Here is a 19,710-nt window from a genome sequence, read left to right as displayed (position 1 = left end):
GGTGAAATACTTAGGACACTTGATTGAGAGAGGGTCCAGGAGAATATCGAAGGAAAGGGTGACAGCCATTTTGCAAATGAACCCCCCGACAACAAAGAGAGATGTCAGGATATTTTTGGGAATGGTGGGTTACTGTCGCCAGTGGATACCCAACTTCTCAATTATCTCAAAACAATTGATAAAGCTAACAGGCAAAGAGATTAAGGATGAACCGTGAACCATAACCCTATCCAAAGAAGAGCTTGAGTCATTCATGGAATTGAGAGAGTGTATGTGCAGGGCACCAGCTTTGGGTATGCCTGATTACACTAAACCTTTTCTACTGTTTTGTCATGAACGTGATACTTGTTCTTTGTCTGTCTTAACACAGGTCCATGGAGGTGCAAACCGCCCTGTAGCATATTTTTCAGCTACCTTGGACCCCGTCACAGCAGCCTTACCGGGTTGTTTGCGCGCGGTTGCAGCAGTTGGTCAAAGCCTCACGCAGTGTGAAGGCATAGTGATGGGACATCCCTTAACAGTAATGGTTCCACATTCAGTTGAAATTTTGTTGACTCGAACCAAAACTCAGCACATGACAAATGCCCAACTTACCAGATATGAGACAATTATATTGGGGTCACCTAATGTTTCACTGAAGCGATGTACTGTATTAAACCGGGCAACTCTGCTTCCTGTTGAGAATACCGAGATTAATAATGAAGAGGAAGTGGAGCATGATTGTCTTGAGGTAACAGAACTATGTACCAAGCCCCCGACCTGATATTCAAGATACACAGTTAAAGGAAAATGACTGCATTATGTTTGTTGATGGATCCTGTTTGAGAGACTCACTCGGAATGCTGAGAGCCGGTTACGCTGTGTGTACCATAGCTGGTATTATTGAAGCTTCCTGGCTCGAGAGAGTGTATTCCGCCCAAGTGGCAGAATTAATTGCCCTTACTAAGGCATGCCACGCAGCTGAGAATCTGAGTGTCACTATTTATACTGACAGAAGATACGGATTTGGAATTGTACATGATTTTGGCCAATTGTGGTCACATGACCTCTTCTGGTTCTCCTGTGAAAAATGGTGAGCAAATTAAGGATTTGTTACATGCAATTCAGTTACCTCTTGAAATTGCTGTGGTGAAATGCAATGCTCATGTTAAGTTGCAAGACTTTGGGGGTCATTCCTACCCTGGCGGTCCGAGACCGCCAGGGTCGGGGACGGAGGAAGCACCGCCAACAGGCTGGCGGTGCTTCTGGGGCTATTCTGACCGCGGTAGGAATGACCGCCTTTGTGTCCATGGGAAACGGCTATGCAGATCAAGTCGCAAGATTTTGTGCATTGAACTGTATATCGTTCAAGGATCAGTGGCAATTGTTACCGCAAACTGAAAATGACACATGTTTGAACCTTGCATTAAGGGTGGTCGATGCACTAGATGAGCTAAAAACACTACAGGGTCGTGCTAGCAAAGTGGAAAAACGCTCCTGGCAGAGAATGCAATGCATACAAAGAGCTGATGAATTGTGGGTCTCAGAGGAAGGGAAACTGGTTTTGCCAAACAGTCTTCTATCACAATTTGCGAGGCTTTACCATGGACAGGCACATCTTGGGAGAGATGCAATGATCAGGTCATTCAAGATTGACTGATTTAACCCAAAATTCAGACATGCAGCAGAGGTTACTTGTCACAGGTGCATCATCTGTCAACAGATGAATGCCGGAAAAGGGACTGTGGTAACTTTGAGCCACATAGGGAGAGCTGGTGATCCATTTAGCAAGATGCAAATGGATTTTATTGAGATGCCTGTTTGCGGAGGATTGAAGTACGTGTTGGTGATTGTGTGTGTTTTCAGCCACTGGATTGAAGCTTACCCCACATGCAGAAACAACAGTCTCACAGTTGCAAAGCTGCTGCTTAGGCAACTAATACCCAGGTTCGGGTTTCCGGTCTCTATAGAATCAGAAAGGGGCAGACACTTTGACAATGAGGTGATTAAGCTCTTGTGTGCCGCATTAGACATTGAACAGAAGCTGCATTGTAGCTACTGCCCTGAAGCATCAGGACTAGTAGAAAAAATGAATGGTACCTTGAAATTGAGAATGGCGAAGATGTGCGCAGCTACCAATATGAAATGGCCAGATGCATTGCCCTTAGTGCTGATGTTGATGAGGAACACCCCTGATAAGAAGACAGGATTATCACCCCATGAGATCCTTATGGGTAGAGTTATGAGGCTGCCTGCAGTACCTGCAAATGCTCTTGTGAATATCACGGATGAAATGGTGTTGGACTACTGCAAAGGTTTGGCTGATGTGGTTTGCGCTTTTTCTCACCAGGTGGAAGCTAACACATTGCCACCGATCAGTGATCCAGGTCACACGCTGCAAGCCGGTGACTGGGTGGTTGTCAAGAAGCACGTGAGAAAGTCGTGTTTGGAGCCGCGCTGGAAGGGGCCATATCAAGTAATATTGACAACAACCACTGCTGTGAAATGTGCAGGCGTTCCAAACTGGATACATGCCAGTCACACAAAGAAGGTAACGTGTCCAACTGATGAGGAACTTGAAGTTTCCGACTCAACAGTTCCAGAGAGGGAAGTCTCAGGGCCTGAAAATAGCCAAGAGGGAACTGAGACTCCAGGAGAGCCCACTGAGAACAGCCTAGTCCCTCAAACAGTAAACGAGTTTGAGAGAGGTGACAATGTGCCTATCTCAGTAGAGGCAGCCGGAGAACTAAATCAAGGAGAGGTTCTCCCAGAAGCAGACGGACACGGGTTAGAGCTTGAGCCCGTTACAGATCCAGATGAAGAAGAAGAAGGGGAATTAGTAGAAAGAGATCAAAGTACACTGACATCCCCTGAGCCAGTTGCAGGTCCATCAAGAGAAAACACCATAGCACAAGAGGAGGGTGCTGTTCAGCGTCCTGAAAGGACAAGCAGGAAAAAGATGCATAAGGGAGATAACTGGCCAGAGAAGCAGGCTGCGAAAGAAAGGATCGTACCAGGTGAAACAATAATAGAAGAAACCGACACCACAAGAACAGAAGATCTGAGTGAAGGAGAATTGCAAGGCGAACGCAGACTGAAAAGGAAAAGAACCGCAAATAGAAGGTATGCAGGTCCTGAATGGGTGTATGCAACAACATCTGAATGGCAACAAGAATTCTTAGCGTTCTGTTTTGATCGAGAAGTACCAGGCCAATACTACGGTACCTGAAAATCAATTAAAAGAAAGAGACTTTATTAAAACCAAAATTTCAAAATTGAAAACTGAAAAGCTAAGAAAGAGACTTATAAATTATCGGATGTGACACTGATAACCTGAATTAACTCTGAAAACCTGATTAGGACACGCTGCTAACCTGATTTGACAAAAGGGTCCTGGAGTGAGTGAAACGCTGTAAATACACGCAGAGAGAGAAAGAGACTGTTGCATCAAGAGAAAAAAAACGTTTTATATCATTCTCAAGTTGATTAATTGTTCTACTATCTGATTCTTTACAGACATGGCTTATAATAGAGGTAGTAACAAAAAGGGTAAAGTGTTTGGTTGGTTGAGTCTTATATTAGGTATTGTGTGTGCAATAATAATTGTGGGAGTGATTGTGGGAATGCCGTGGTTGGATAAGAAAGCGATTAACAATGCTTCAAAACCTGAGACTGCAACACTAACACTGTGGGAAAAGTTTGAACAGGATGCAAAACACTTGCATGAGGGAACTAACTCAAAGGGGGAACTTTCCACTAATGTCTTCTATCGCTTGCTGAATGAATACGTTGAGACCATGGATGCGAAAAACTGTTATGTTTGCACAAAGATTCCTTCATCAGTTCAAGAAGGGGTTACCTATCATAGTCTTCCATTAACCTACGGGATAAGTTGTAGTTTGCTACTAACAAGATTCTATAATCAAGAGCATGTGCAATATTTCTATTCAAATTTGGATGTAGTGTTTTCTTTTGTGCCTGTAATTGCATTTTTTAACAAGTTAGCTAAGGAGCACAGTATAAAATTAGTCAGAGGGTTCTTTGAACCGACACTTACATTTGGGACAGCTTATGCACACCGCAATAATCTGACTTGTTTATTGACACCTGTAGAGAAAAGCTTTCTAGATCACACTGATGATAGAAGCAAAGCATTGAATGAAAGATTAGAGAAAGGGTTAGAGAAACGCACATATACAAATGATTATGCTTACACTGCTATAAAGACGCAAGGCAAACTGGCTATAGATGCTTTACATGTAGGACGGCTTTGTATATATAGGCCGAAATCTGAGCAGGACACTTTATTTGTGGGAACGAGTGAATGCAGGCATGTGTTTTTGTTTCAGAGTAAATGGACATTCATGTTAAATGGACAGGACCCAGCGATCCCTGGGATCCATTATATCTGTGGACTTAATGCTTATGACCGTCTTCCTAAGGGATGGTATGGGACATGTTATTTGGGAAAAGTTTTCCCAAAGATTTTCCAGATTGATGATTTAAAGCAAATACCTAAAACGTCTGAATTACAACATGTTAGACAAAAACGAGAGACAGCGGCTGCTGTCGTTGGTGACATATTTGGAGCCATAATTCCTTCAGTAGGGGTTATCTTAAATTCCATAAAGATTCAAAAGTTGTCTACTATTGTGGGTAACATGCTGACAAATTTTACAGGGGCTCTACTCCTGATGGATACTGAACTTGCTGCGGAAAGAGCTATGACTCTTCAAAATCGGCTTGCTTTAGACATTCTTTTAGCAAAGAGCGGCGGAGTCTGCAAGATGCTCAACGAGCGTCATTGTTGCTCATATATACCAGACAATAGTACAAAGATAAGAGGAATGCTTACTAACCTAACTAAAGATAGTACAGATTTTAAGGATTTGAAGGAACCCAGAGTGTGGGAGAAATTAGGAAAGGGAATTGCCAGAGTAGGGAGCTGGTTTAGCAACATTTGGAATGGGGTTCTTGCAAAAATATTAGGGGGTCTATTAATTGTTCTGGCCTGTCTATTAGGATTATGGGGAGCTTGCAAAATTAATGACAAAATTAAAAGACAATGGACAAAGAGGAGTAAAAAGCATGAAGAAAATGAAAGGGAGAAAATGTTTAATGAAATTTGGGAGAGTTCACACAAGGGACAAGATGTTGAAATGCGCATTATGCGTAAAGTGAAAAATTAAAGTGAAAGGTCAAAAGGGAAAGGTTTGTGTGATGACGAACGTCATCAGAGGAGGGACTGAGAGAGCGTAGCTTATATAATCTATATTAACATGAAATGTTTATGACTTAATGTGTGATAATGATACATAGAAACTGTAATAGTAATTTTGCTTAAACGTGCACTTGAAATGTGACCACGGGGAATGGCCGCCAATGTATACGTAGACTAATAATAATGACCAAAATGTTTATATTACGTTTAAATAAGTCTGTACTAATGATTGCATTATTGAATCTGTGCTGAAATCCTCATAGGCCTTTAGTTAGCATGAGCCGAAGCTTAGCTGCTTGGCTCTCATATTAAATGTCTTTTTCTATCTTGCAGTGTGTTGACTCATAAAAGGACATGACTCTGCATGTTCTTTTTCTTCAAATTAGAAGACGAATGTAACCATGTTAGATCCGTTCTAATGCATATTTTTCCTGCTCGTAGAATAAATGTTAAAAACAAATTGAAACAGTGTAGATTAATATAATGTACAAGGTCATTAAAACCGGTGAAGACAATGGAACTGCTGACCAAAAGATATGCAAAGAGTTACAGAAAGATGAAATCATACCGGACGTGCCACCTCGGAAGAAGTCAGTTATGAAGACCAATCAAAGTCTTGTAAAATAATATGGGGTGAAGAGTTAGGTTACCTAATGTATTTTCTGATAGGTTAACGATAGTGGGGTATAACACATGTCCAGTAGAATTTCGGGGAATGTACAATGGAAAAGGGATAAAAACCCATGTCACGGAGAGTCATTTAGGTGGGTTAGGGGATGCTATTGATTTTATCCAGAAACTCTGTCACTCTGTTTGGTGACTTGGTGGTTCACTTAAACCATCCTCGCTCTTAGATGTGTCCATGTTACACTTTACCTCCTTCTGAGGGAAGTGCCCTTGTGCCCTGGAGCTGAGTTCTGACTGATGATGAATTGACTGAGGTCCTGAAGACGAAGACTGAACCTGTGCGCTGACCTAAACCTTGGAGGGTAATTATGACAATGCATTTGTGATTTGTCTGTTTGCTTTTCCTTTATAGGTACCAAGTGCTTACTTTTGACAGCGACCATAGTTAGATGTTTTCCAAATTGGTGTTCTAAATTGTTTTGCATGAAACCCAACATGCGAATGCTAATCAGTGGTTAGGACAGGTGTTCACCAAAACTGACGCAAATAGACAAACGACCGAGACTATGCTTTGTTGAACTAACGCATTATTGACACTCTTTTGAATTTGATCTATGTTCACGCCGTGTTATGTTTTGATGTTTGTGATTCTTGCTTTAATGAAATCTTACCAAAGTTGCCATATCGTGACTATGCTATTATGTTTCTTGGTGTTGAGATTAACGCATCTGCTTTTAGACTGTAATTAATAGGGAATAAAACTTATAAAATTCTACTAAACAAGGTGTGGTTATTCATGGCTAAAAGGTCATGGTAGAATCTTTTGAATTGATTAATGACTTTGACTAAAGTGAAATGCATTGTCGTGGTAAATATTGATGGCATTATTGATGCATTGATTTACATACTGATTAGCTATCTCGTCCTAAGGTGTCTCTCAACTGGGTCAAAAGATTCATTGGCCTAAAACGAGTTCTGATGTGTAATAAATTATCATAAAGGGACGCGTTATCAGAGCTACCACCAACCTGGCTGCGTGGTGATTTCATGATGTAGTACTTTGGAGCCTCCTTGCTAGAAGAGCTGGAGCATGATTCAACGTTGACATTCCGACCAGTCCTAACATCTGTGCAGCTAGTTTTCCACGGCATCTGGTGCTCCTTTGAATGTGCACCAAAAGTGTGTCTTGCTGTGCAGCCCATGCCTCTGGTGGACAAGGATCTGTTAATGTTCTTGATGAGGATTCAATCACGGACATGCCCCTTGAGACTGAGGTCGATTCGCGAGGCATCTTATGAACCACTGCTCGTAGATCTCCTGGCCCTATCAACATCTGGCACAACAGACAGTGCTGCCCCGACACGTAATTCTGTGTTTGAGGGTCCTGCTCACATCTGCTCTGTGGAGCCCTGTGTTAATCCTTTGATTATTCTAGCACCTGCTGAAATGGAATCCTTTTTGGTCCCAATCTCCATTGATAACATAAGAGACCTTTTGCAAGACCGTGATTATTTTTGATTTGACTATTATCTTTTCAAAGTGTAAAATGTGACACCAAATTGCCTTCCAATTCATCCAGCCTGCTTTGCTTGTCACTTTTGAAATTGTTTCTCTTAAGTATGATTTTAACTTTGCTTTTAGATTTTTAGTTTAGGGCATTTTTAGACTTTGAATTTCGCACCCTTGTTTCATTAATAAGGGAGGGTGTTATGGGTCCCTTTTAGTTTAACTGGGTACAGGAGTTTAGTTTAGCTTTGGCTTGCATGTCTGTGCACTTTTACCTAGATAAACATCATCTGTCTTATAATTCAGTTTTATTCATTTTAGCATTGCTTGCAATTCTTTGCATTTTAGGAGAAATGTTTTTATTTTATAATCAGTTGCCATTCCATGAAAGCGTCATTATCACTAATGTACGTATTGGATTGTCATCATGTCCCTTTGCTTCATGTGAAGACAAGAACATAATGTGAACATGTCAGGCATTTTGTTATGATATTGCAGATCAAATTTTGCACACAATATCATGCTTAGGTACCTATCTACGTCAGGATGTCTGCATGAACAATAATTATAAAAACACTGTGAGACCAAGGTCATTAGAGGGGGTTCCTTCCAGGGTAGTCCATCTAAACTGCAAGTCACTTTGCAGCAGACCTCACCCTTTCTGTCTCTACGAAGCTTGATTTGGAAACTGGAGGCGGAACTTGTTAAAAAGGTAAAAGTGGTTGGGACGATTCTCATGGACATGGCTTGGGCAGATTAGGTTTATCACGCCTTGCTCTCTTTAGGGTAGCAAATACACTTTAGGGAGGAATTTGTGTATTCATGTTTATTGAAAAATGTTGGGATTGTTCATATTCACATTGCTAACAGCTACAATCCTGATTTTGTCTCTTGTCATTATCCTAATCATTGCGGATCATGTGTTTTATGGTAGATTTCAGTCTTTTCAATAAACATATTGAAAACTATCCTGCATCTCCATTCTTGGGTGTGTGTGTAAGAGACTAATGGCCTGATTACGACTTTGGAGGATGGGATACCCCGTCACAAATGTGACGGATATCCAGTTCGCCATGTTACAAGATCCATTATATCTGATGTAACTTGTAAAATGGTGGGTGGTCAGGATATCCGTCATGTTTCTGACCAAGGTTGTGATCAGGCCCTTACTGCCAACAAAAGAAAAGAGTAAGAATTGTTCCACCACGATTTTCCCTGAGAGAATTTCAGAGTCCATACACTAGGTTGCCAGAAATCACCTTTACTCTTTGCATTTTGGTGAGGTGCTGCTAGAAAGCCAGAAGTACTGGGCCGCCAGCTGCCAACTATTGTCAGAGTGACTCAGTCACTCACAATCAGAGGTACTAATGTAGCAGTCTTGTGGAGATACGAGAGTCCTTAAAACAAGTTCAGGGCATGCCTACAGGCCAAGCCCCAAGGCTAGCCCCATGCAGCACACAGTGAAAGGTTGGGCATGGTGAGGGGTAGATGCCAGCCTTTGGTTGGGCACAACACACTACTTCACCCAACCAAAAGCTGTGCTCAATGAATGAGTTTGGTGAATAAAATCTCAATTAGTAGTCATCAGTCCAGATTGCAAAGTACACACATTATCCCTGTTTGGGCCACTTCTCAATTTAAAATTAGTGTGACGGCTGCAAAAAGGGACAGTGTCACTATTACTGATAATATGCTGTTTCCAGGGAAGATGCGCTGCCCTGGAGGCAGTGAATTAGTTGAAAATGGTGCCGCAGTTTGATGCCTTTGCCAGTGCAGGAAGCACCCACTTGCACTTCAAAGGGGAGACAGAGATCCACATGTAGGTGGGTGCCCTTAGTGACTGCACCTGTCTGTAGAGAGAAGCCTGGGAGGTTCATGGGACACCCCGTCCCACCTCCAAAGAGCTACCTTCAGGGGTTTCACTGTCTGTAAGTAACATTTTTGTGACACACAATCAGTGTGCCTCCTGATACCCTGTGTGCCATATTATGGAGAAGGAGCTGAGGCAACCTATTCCCCTCATTTGCAGAAGGTTACCCCGATGCAAATGAGAACACCCTCTTAAAACAATGCAGGTTCTGTATGTGCGCTTGTGCTATTTATATCACAGGAGTGGTTTCACCACTCCTTACTGCTCCTTCTGTATTTCTACTATGAACCCGTTGTGAAAAAAAAGGGTGCATATACCCCTTGCGCCCTTGTGCCACTGTACATTTTAATGGTCCCAAATGTCTCTAGAATATAACCTCTTAATGCCCAACCCGAGCAACTATTTAAATGAAGATGTCTCAAAAATCTGTTAAACTGATTTATACCAAAACAAAAAAAGTACGCTTTATGAACAAAAGTTCTTACTTCATGCCAAATGTTGTGTAAATAAATGCTGCTGTTTTTCCTGCATCAATGAACAAAGAATAATATGAGGATTAAAACTGAAACCTCCACTTTTGAAACACACACTTTTTTGGCCCTTATTTGACAAAGCTTGAAAGGAAAAGAAGAAATATTAGACTGTGTGCTTTTTGACAATTTAGTTATTAAGAAAAAAATGTTCTTCGAAACTCTGGCCTAAATATAACTACAATAGTGCTATCACTGCTAATGTCATACACTTGCACATACACATACACATAAATGTTATAGCCACCTATTAAAAGGAAATGCTGGCACTCTGGGAGGGTATGTTCACAGACATGTTTAATTTGGGCAGGGCTGGACGCATACCAGTTGTTCGCCTTTATTAAAAGAAAAACATAAAGTGCATGCACATGAAATAAAAATCTTCATCTACAACCAAGTCTGTCTTTTCTTCTCAAAATATCAAGGCATCATGCAGAATTCTTTTTCCTAATTACTGATAATAGTACAGAGGTGAAATTACCCAAAAATTAAATCATTCGATCTTTAACTTGTCATATAATATTCAATAAATATAGAAAAAAGACTCATACACAGGTACTTTGTGATCATGTGTTATCGGGGTGAACGTGAAAAGTAGTGGGTTGTGACATCTGGGAGAAAACAACTCATAGTTTAATTTAATGCAGCACATTTGCTTAATGACTACAAAATAATTAATTCTGCTACTGCACACCAATCAATTGGGATGATAAATTCAATACATATACATAAACATATACTTAAGCATATACATATGCATACATTTTCTTACATGTTTGAGTGCTTTGATTGTACAAAATACAGTGGCATAAAACATATGAATTTCTTAATCATAATGACAGAGCCCACTCCACTCTGAGGAGCTCTACCATTGTCTGGGCCACTTGGATTATACAACCTGGAGGATCATATTATGAGACAATGTTGTCGATTTTATAAAGCAAAAAATTCTAAATTATGTAGCATGTTCTTAGGCAGTATTGTTTTCTTTAGGCCTGGCCGGAACTCGTTGAGTATCACTTCACGGAATTCCGCTGAGTTACATAAAATCGCCACAAGATTCCACAAAGTTCCACATGGCGGCAGAGCAGAATTTTTCACTCACTCATCATTTTCATCCATCTAAGCTAGAAACAACATTTTTGTTTAATCTTTGTGTAGCAAATTCAGTGTCACGTATGCTAAATCCATAATTCTTTGGTAAACACTGCAGTCACAGAATCACATAAAGCCAACTATCCTCATCATTATGCATTGCTGTCTCAAAAATGTATTGAAACATAACCAAACCCTAAACATTATAATTTGCATCAGTGTCTGTTGCAGCCCTTTGAAGAAAAAGTGTTTTCAAGCAAACTACTGCAAAATAAACAAGTGATATGATTACTGCATATTGGGTACCGTGCAATAAGGTCATATAATAAAATTCAAGATTTTTTTGTGTCATCAGAATCCCTCATTGACAATATTGGTCAACATTACACAGTCACCCATTATGTATCCCCTATATAAAGAGCCAACAGTGGCAACAACACTACCCTAAAAAGACCATAAATGCCCATGTTACATGAGACACTGTCACTTAATCTCTCATTTCCTTTAAACTCAATTTAAACTACCATCCTTTATGTTGGTCCATTAGCCTACTGCATACTAATGGGTCCACCAAGGGGTTGTGAGCAATAGAGGGGCAAAAAAATATAAAGTGGGGCAAATACATTTTGTGGATTTAATATTAAAGTATCTGATTCACAAACCTTTTGTTTAACTTGGTCTTGTACTACTCCTGGCTTCCAAAAGTAAGTCAAAAGTAATGCAGAAGTACTCCTGGTTTGCTTCCGAATATCAACAATACACCAGGAGCAAGCCATGTGTGCCCTTGACTTACCTGTTAATTTCAGGAGGAGGCTGGAAGTGCTTAAGTGTACGTCACACCTACTGATAACAAAGTCTTAATGAAGCAGAGGGCTATTATTAACTTCAAGTGTGTGGTTATCTGATGGTAGCTTTGTCCATATGATGAATGATTGTGTGACCGAGTGTCTCATTGTGTATTGAGGCATGATAGTGTATGTGAGTCGCTGACAGTATGCTTGGGTGAGTAATGGAATGCGTGGAGGCCTGATGACATTTGTGGCTGTTTAGTGCGTAAGGATTTCTTATAATATGCCTAAAAATAGTGTGTGTTTTTGAGTCTTCTGTTTTATTGTGCGTAGACTTCATTTCATGTACATGTAAATATGAATATATGTGGGCATATGGTGCTGGTTCTGTGGATGTTTGTTGGTAGCTTGGTGCAGATATTTGATGATGGGTGTGTGGGCATCTCACGGAAGGAGTATTTTGTGTATGATAGTGAGTGTGTAAGTATCTCATTGTGTGTACTCACGGGTGTCTGATAGTTGATGGGTAAAATTGGAGATGTGTATCAGTGACTAATGTGTGTGATGGCGTGGTGAGGTATATGATTAGTATGTGATAGTTTGGTCATGTGTATGCACGTTTGATGGTTGATGAATAAGGCAGTCATTCTGGTCAAAAGACCGCGGAGGCCATTCTGGCTTTCCCGCTGGACCGGCAGGCACCCGCCAAAGGAGCGCCCGCCGGCCCAGCGGGAAAGGCCCTGCAACATAGAAGTCGGCTCTGAATGGAGCCGGCGGTGTTGCAGGGGTGCGACGGGTGCAGTTGCACCCGTCACGATTTTCACTGTCTGTCTTCACTGCCCATCCTGTTACTGGCGGTGAGAACCGCCAGAAACAGGGTGGCGGGAAGGGGGTCGGAATCTCCATGGCGGCACTGCTTGCAGCGCCGCCATGGAGATTCAGCCCAGACAGGGGAAATCCGGCGGGAAACCGCCGGATCCCCTTTTCTGACCGCGGCTTTACCGCCACGGTCAGAATGGGCAGGGAATCACCGCCAGCCTGTTGGCGGTGCTTCCGTGGTCATCCACCCTGGCGGTCGATGACCGCCAGGGTTGGAATGACCCCCTAAGTGTTTTTAATAGTGAGATTGTAGGTGTGTGATGATGGTTGTATGAACAACTGAGGAGGAGTGTGTGGGAGTGGGTTTTTGACAATATGTACGGGTATATAATGACATGTATCAGCACCTCATGGTGAGTGCTTCATGAGGGGAAGTGTATCTCATGGGAGCAACCGGGACACATGTACACTCCCTACTTGTGGACAATTCAGGGGCTATTGTTCAATATACTACCCTCAGGCCCATGTGCAAGGAAGGGGGACTAAGCCTTCCATTGGTCGCAAAAATCAGAGAGATGTAGTAGGACAAGCAGTATGAGTGTTTCCTAAACACAACCTTAATTTATAGTGAAGGTGTATTGGGCGACTTGAGTCCTCGTCTCTTCTCATGGGCAGGGTGAGGGTGGAACTAAATCCATTGCCTTGTCTGATGGAAAGGACTGTACATTTCTTCTCCAACACGATTCTCAATTCTGTAAGGGAAGGGGCTAGAACATTGGCAGTCACTTGCTGACGTGGCCGAGGCCGTGGGGTTAAGATTTGTGTTGATCAAGTGTGAGGGACATTGCAAATAAACAGGGCAGCTAACTTTTGTCTCAGTGCTCTGTTGGAAGTGGTGAACTGAGTGCTGGGGCAGCTGTGAACAGCCCCAGTCCTCTTTTGCCTGCAGTATTTGGCACAAATGTGGATTCAATTGAAAATTTTATTTGTAACCAAATTGGGATTAATGTGGCCATGAAAAAGCGCCAGTTTTCCTATGAATGTTCATTCCGCTATCATACAAAGTAAAAAGGCCTAAAGTGATCTCAAGAAAAAAGAGAAGGGAGAGATAAAACACTATCGACTTTATTTAAATTTTATTAGATAGACATTTCACAACCATCTTAGAAGAATACATATTTAAGCTTTATAACTAATTGTCATAAACAGCAGTCCCTTTAAGTATTAAAGGAAATAAGTGTATCATCAAAGAATCATGAATAACTATTTACCTGGCTCTTTTAAGTGTAAGGGTCTCAGGGACACTATCACTCTTCAATCACAAACTACAAATTGTACAAATACCTGAATTGTAGTTCTACTAATTTTAGTGTACCAAAAAATCTGTATTGATCTACTGAACAGCAGGACACATACTCCTTTTGAGAAGAATGACTACATAGCATAACTTTGTAAAGTGCATGTTCCTCCCTTGGGGCATCTTGGCACTGAAAAACACGTGTTTTATTGGTACACGAATCATCGGTACTCATGTTATTAAACTTAGAAAGGTGAAAGGCTGAGTGGACCCGCAAGAATTCAAACCTGCGACCATGAAGTTCAACGAATACTCCTGGAATGAATCAGTCCACCGACCCGTCTGACCAGCCCCCGTGCCCCCTATTGACCCCACTCTCATTGAGTAGCTGCATTCATTTTAACGATAAACATTTTCTTGTTTGTCTTCAAGAGGAATTTCCCTTTCAGTGACTAATTCTCTCCCAACGGTCTTCTTGATAAACAATAGCAATGTTCCATCTTTCTGCAAAACAAATGTAGAACAAGCCTTTCAGTGGAGCGTCTGCATCTATACAGATGTACAAGAGCCCCTCTCTTCCCATTCTTGTCAAATCTATCAAGGGAGATCGTTGTTTGTAGAAGTATTTGTCTTGATATCAAATAGAATGGCATTATTAAAATGAGTAGGTTTACAATAATCCATGTAGCAGGACTATGTTTAAGGTCTTTATTTCAGCTCTATGCTTCTTGAGAGTATTCGCTTCTGAACATTCCGTAGTCTAGCCATTGATTATTGCTTCGGTTGCAGAAGAGCCAAAAATGCTACTGAATTATAATTACGAAGGCAATTCAATGGAAACGATCGATTTTAATATTTGCAACATGCTGTACTTAGCAGAGTGGGTACGTAATTATTTTTACGCAGACCTGTCCTCCCTATTACACATAAGATGCATGTTTGATATTACAATTTAACATGGAGATCCTTTCTGATTCCCGTTTCCCCCTTCATACTATGGTAATCTGTACATAAGTACACAACAGCCTAATCGAAATATTGAATTGGAAGTAGCGCAAAAATACAATTCCAAGAAGAAACATGTTTATTTCTAAATCAAATGTAAGCTCTGTAAGATCATAAGTTGTGGAAAGCAAAATAATTTGATGTAAAGATTTATTTATTTAATTCTCTATGATGAACATTATGCTACAATTATGGTCACTTACGATACATTATTGAAGAATGGATGTTATGTTTCACTGTCCAGAGCAGTCACAGCTGCGCAAATTCAATTGTCATAGTTCTGCTAACACATTTGTGAAGATTCTTTGTGCTATATCAAGCTGTGTGTTTATGATTTGTTTTACAAATGCGGCATGGGCATCGATAAGGGCTAGCTAGAAGTGGCACCTGTTACTCCAAGTGTGTCCTATTGTACCTTTGACAGCAGCCTTTGTACCCCTAATTTCAGGGATCATAAAAACAGCACCAAGAACAGAAAGTAAACATGGCACTAATGGTCTGATGTACAAAAGCGTTTTTCTATTCTGTGTCAGTGGGAAAATGTGTTAGTCCATATTTGCCAAAAGGCTCAGTTGCGTTTCCCCTAGCTCTTCAGCAACGAAAAAGGAAGCTCATGAGTATTTTACTGTGACCCTCCTGGTTTTGAGACTGGTTATTGGATATTCCTTGACTGCATGTGCAGAAACACACACACAGACATATTTTCTAGGTATGGACTGATACTCAGAATGAAAAAAATCCTGTTTATTTTTCTGCACCACTGAGTCCAGCCACAGTGTAGGATGTGCGTGTACCTCACTATCAACCTTAGGGTAGTCTACCCATTGTTTTGCAGTGCTAAGGTGCATGTGCTTCTTTCCCAAACATGGAAACATTGGTGTATCCCCAGCTGGCATATTTAATTTACTTGTAAGTCCCTTCTAAATGGCATGTTAGTTAAATGTTACTGAGGGCCTGCAGCACTGATTGTGGAACCCACTTAAGTAGCCAGCCACTGTAGAGTCTTTGTGTGCAGTTTCACTGCCACTTCTTCTTGGCATTCAAAACCCTTTTTATTACAGATAAGTCACCCCTAAGGAAGGCCATAGGTAGCTCATAGGGCAGAGTGCCATGTAACTGGAATGTAGGGCATGTGCTTTTAAGTTTTACATGTCCTGGTAGTGGAAAACTCCCAAAGTAATTTTTCACTACTGTGAGGCCTACTCCTATCACAGGCCTGCATTGGGAATTTCTTGACATACTTTTAAGCTGCAATTCCAGATCAGAAAGAAGAAGCTGCATTATGTTTCATATCATTGGAATGGTAATGTTAAATCCTCTTTACAGGTAAAGTCCGATTTAACATGACGTTTTTAGAATTACTACTTTTAGAAAGTGGGCATTTCTCTGCAGCCTGTCTCCAATATACGTCTGGGCTGGGTGACTGCTACACTTTGTGTATTACCTCTAGACTGCCACAAACAGAGGAAGGTTAAGTGTGGCTGAATACTAATCTGCATGTATCTGCATTCTGATGGCTCATCCTGAGCAGGAAGGGTGGAGGGGAGCAGACACTTACACTTGGCCTGGGTGTGCCTGTCGCCCCACAAAGGGTTGATTACCCCCTACTGATAGTTTGGAGCAAGGGCTGAGGAAGAAAGGACCTCTGTGCACTTCAAAAACAATACTTTGAAGTCATGTCGGCTTCAAAGGCACATTGGGCATAAGAACTGGGTCTTTGACCCTCCCAACTCAGTACACTACTGGACCTATGAAGACCTCTGTCAGGAGTCAGGACTGCTGTGCTACAAGGAGTGCAATTCTGCTGCACTGCTATCCAAGAAGGACTGCTCTCTGCTTTGATTAGTTACCCTGGTGCCTGCTGATCTAGGCCCTGCTGAGAAAGGACTGCATCCATCGCATCTGAACCCATAGTGACTCCAAGGGTTTGTTGGCTTGCCCCCTGTTCTCCTGCTGTCTTAGGCACATCTAGGACTGCCTGCAACTTCCGACCAGCACCTGGGCTCTATCTGCTGTGAATCCTGCTCTGCCAAGTAGTGCAAATCCAGCCTTGAGCCCTTGGAAGTAAGTATCTGTGCTGCATCTCAAGAACATCAATGCACTGAAGACTTTGTGCTGATTGGAACCAGCACATTTCCACCTATGCCACTGCATCACCACTGTTTCCTGAGCCACAGATATCGCATGGCCGACTGTGCAATGCATCATCCTCGGATTTTGGCACATCTTTGACCTTGCATGGCTCAGCGCTGAAGCATCACTCCAATCTAGTGGTTCAATTATGATGCATCACCTCGATGCCCAACACTTACAGATTTTCAACACATCCTTGATGCTGCACAACTCAGAACCAGCACATGTCCTACATCAACAGTGACAAATCTCTTCCTCTCCTCCACACATCGAGTTCTCGACATCAATGCTTTTTCCATAAAAGCTACTTTTGCAGCAGACCTTGCATGGGTTCTGTTGCCAGCCTTCCATCCAGTGAGGTCAACTTTAACTGTGGATTTACTGTGGACTTGCACGACCTCAAATATTTATTTAGCACTATTGACTTGTAAGTACTATTATTGATTTATTCTTTTATAATTCATATCTCAACTTCTACTGATTGGATTGTTGTCGTTTTGGTCTTGTTTTACTCATAAAATATAATCTATTCTTCTAACCCTGTGTGGAGTAATTTTTGTTGTGTTTTCATTGTGTTACTATGTGTGTGTTGAACAAACACTTTACAAATGACCTTTTTAGTTAAGCCTGACTGCTCTATGCCAAGCCACCAAAGGGTGAGCACAAGTTATCTCTAAGTGTGTATCTGACTTGCCCTGAATAGAGTGATGATTCCTGCTTATACAGGGTCCATACTCTAACATTCAGAAACCTCAGTTATAACACTCACCCATAGATCTGTGATGTCAGATGTCAGTATGTGATGATGGAACACAGCATTGTGGCAAATAATGGAAAAAGGGGTCAGCTCTGTGATGACATTAGTAGTACAAGGGAGTATGATCTCATTTCTGCTACTCCAGCCATTAGACAAATCTACATTCACACTCCACATTGATGCCCTCTTCATCAAAGAATCATGATTCATTCCCACACTACTCATGCGTTGTACACATCTTTCTTCCCACTGCACATCCCTCATATGGACAGGCACAAAACAAAGGATGGGTCTCACTGTCATCCTATTCTGGCACCCTACACAAGAAAGTAAAACTCAACTCTATAGAGCGACAGACATTCTGTATGCCACTCTTTGCAACTCAGACCATCACTTTCTATTTCATCTGCAATCCCAACAGTTCGGAAAAGGACTTCATAGATAAATTCTTAGTTCTCATCACCATCCCATCCACCCAACACACCTGCAACCCCGACTTGGGTGACTCCAATAACCAAGACTTTTTAATCTTAGAGACACTTTCAGCTTGGTACCGCATGTCACCCATATTCTCAATCTTAACTTTTCAACATCGCCAACAATCCAAAGCAAATCATCCAAATCCCTGCACTGGACTGACAACCTTGCCATACCTAGCTCCCTCCTCATCATCCTCCCAATAAACAGAGGTCTAACAAAAAGAAATGGCCAAACCTCTTGATTCTTCAAAGTCATCTTCATCAACAACTTAATGAAAGAACTCTTCTCCCACCCTGCCAACTCTATGTTCGATGCCATCACTCTTCTAAGTAACTTCAAATTTGTTTTCAAAACTGTTAGAAATTGGGTTTCTGGTTGGCTAGGGTATGCACCTAAGCCAGGCAGAACCTACCCACTCTAGTCAGTGCGAGGGAGTTACACATCCAAGACAACCCCTGCTCACCCCCATGGTAGCTTGGCATGGGCAGTCAGGCCTATCCCAGAGGCAACGTGTAAAGCATTTGAACAACACACACAACACTTGTGATGCACTATCGCCACCACAAAGGAAACACAACACCAAGTTATATACAAATCATCTACATTGTACACAACACCATTAGACCAAAAACAACATATCAGTAATACCTTGCTACCCAAGAAGTTGTCAGAAAGTTACACAGTACTGTTAATCTGCAGAAACCAGCAGTAGTCACATATAACACACAGGTTACTCATTATTCTGCAACATGAGCAGTAGTCAGTAAAAACGTTACCACAAGATCCTCATAAATGACCATACCAGGAAAATTAGGAAACGCATGGCAAGTCGTAAACACAGATTAGCATAAATGCCCATTACAGGAACATTAGCAAGCATATGGCACCTCACAAAAAGAAAATGGTTAGCATAGAATTTCCAGCATGCCCATAAAAGGAACATCAGAAAAGTATATGGCAAGTCTCAGGAACACCACATTAGGGAAGCCCTCAAAACAAACACCGGCCATTAGAATGATACCTGTCCCTTTATGGTGAGGGCACCTTGTGTGCCGTGAGGAAAACGGAGGCCCTCCGGTGCTCCTCAGTGCCAAAACTGGGCAGTTTTAAGGATGGGGACGAAGGGCGGCACACACCCCATCTGTTTTTATACAGGGGTTTCCTGGTGTATGTGCCCAAACTGGGTACCTACAATATCTATGGGTCCCCCTGGGGCAACGCCCAGCCTTCCTGGGGGGGCAAAGCAATAACAAAAATGCGCCAAGTGGTGCAGGGGCCTCCAATGAGGCCTCCTCCCCGCCCACAACCTCTTGACAAGATGAGGGCCCGGTGGTAGCGGGGAGCCTCCGATGAAGCCTCCTACCCACCCATCCTCAGGGAACAGCAAAGGGCCCAGTGGGGCGGGGAGCCTCTGATGAGGCTTCCTTCCCCACTCGTCCTTGCAAAGCTGACTAGCCCACACCCGATCTGGTGTGTGAGTCAGCTGCAGCCTACCGGGCCCCATCAGTGAACCTCCGTGGGGGCTGGTTGGTGCCCCAGGGGTGCTTCTTGGAGCGTGCTTTGCCCCCTGGGTACAGCTAGGAGCATGCCTGCTCCAGTCTCC

This window comes from Pleurodeles waltl, chromosome 8 (assembly GCF_031143425.1).
Source record: "Pleurodeles waltl isolate 20211129_DDA chromosome 8, aPleWal1.hap1.20221129, whole genome shotgun sequence".
NCBI classification, from domain to species: Eukaryota; Metazoa; Chordata; class Amphibia; order Caudata; family Salamandridae; genus Pleurodeles; species Pleurodeles waltl.
This window is presented reverse-complemented; position numbering follows the sequence as displayed.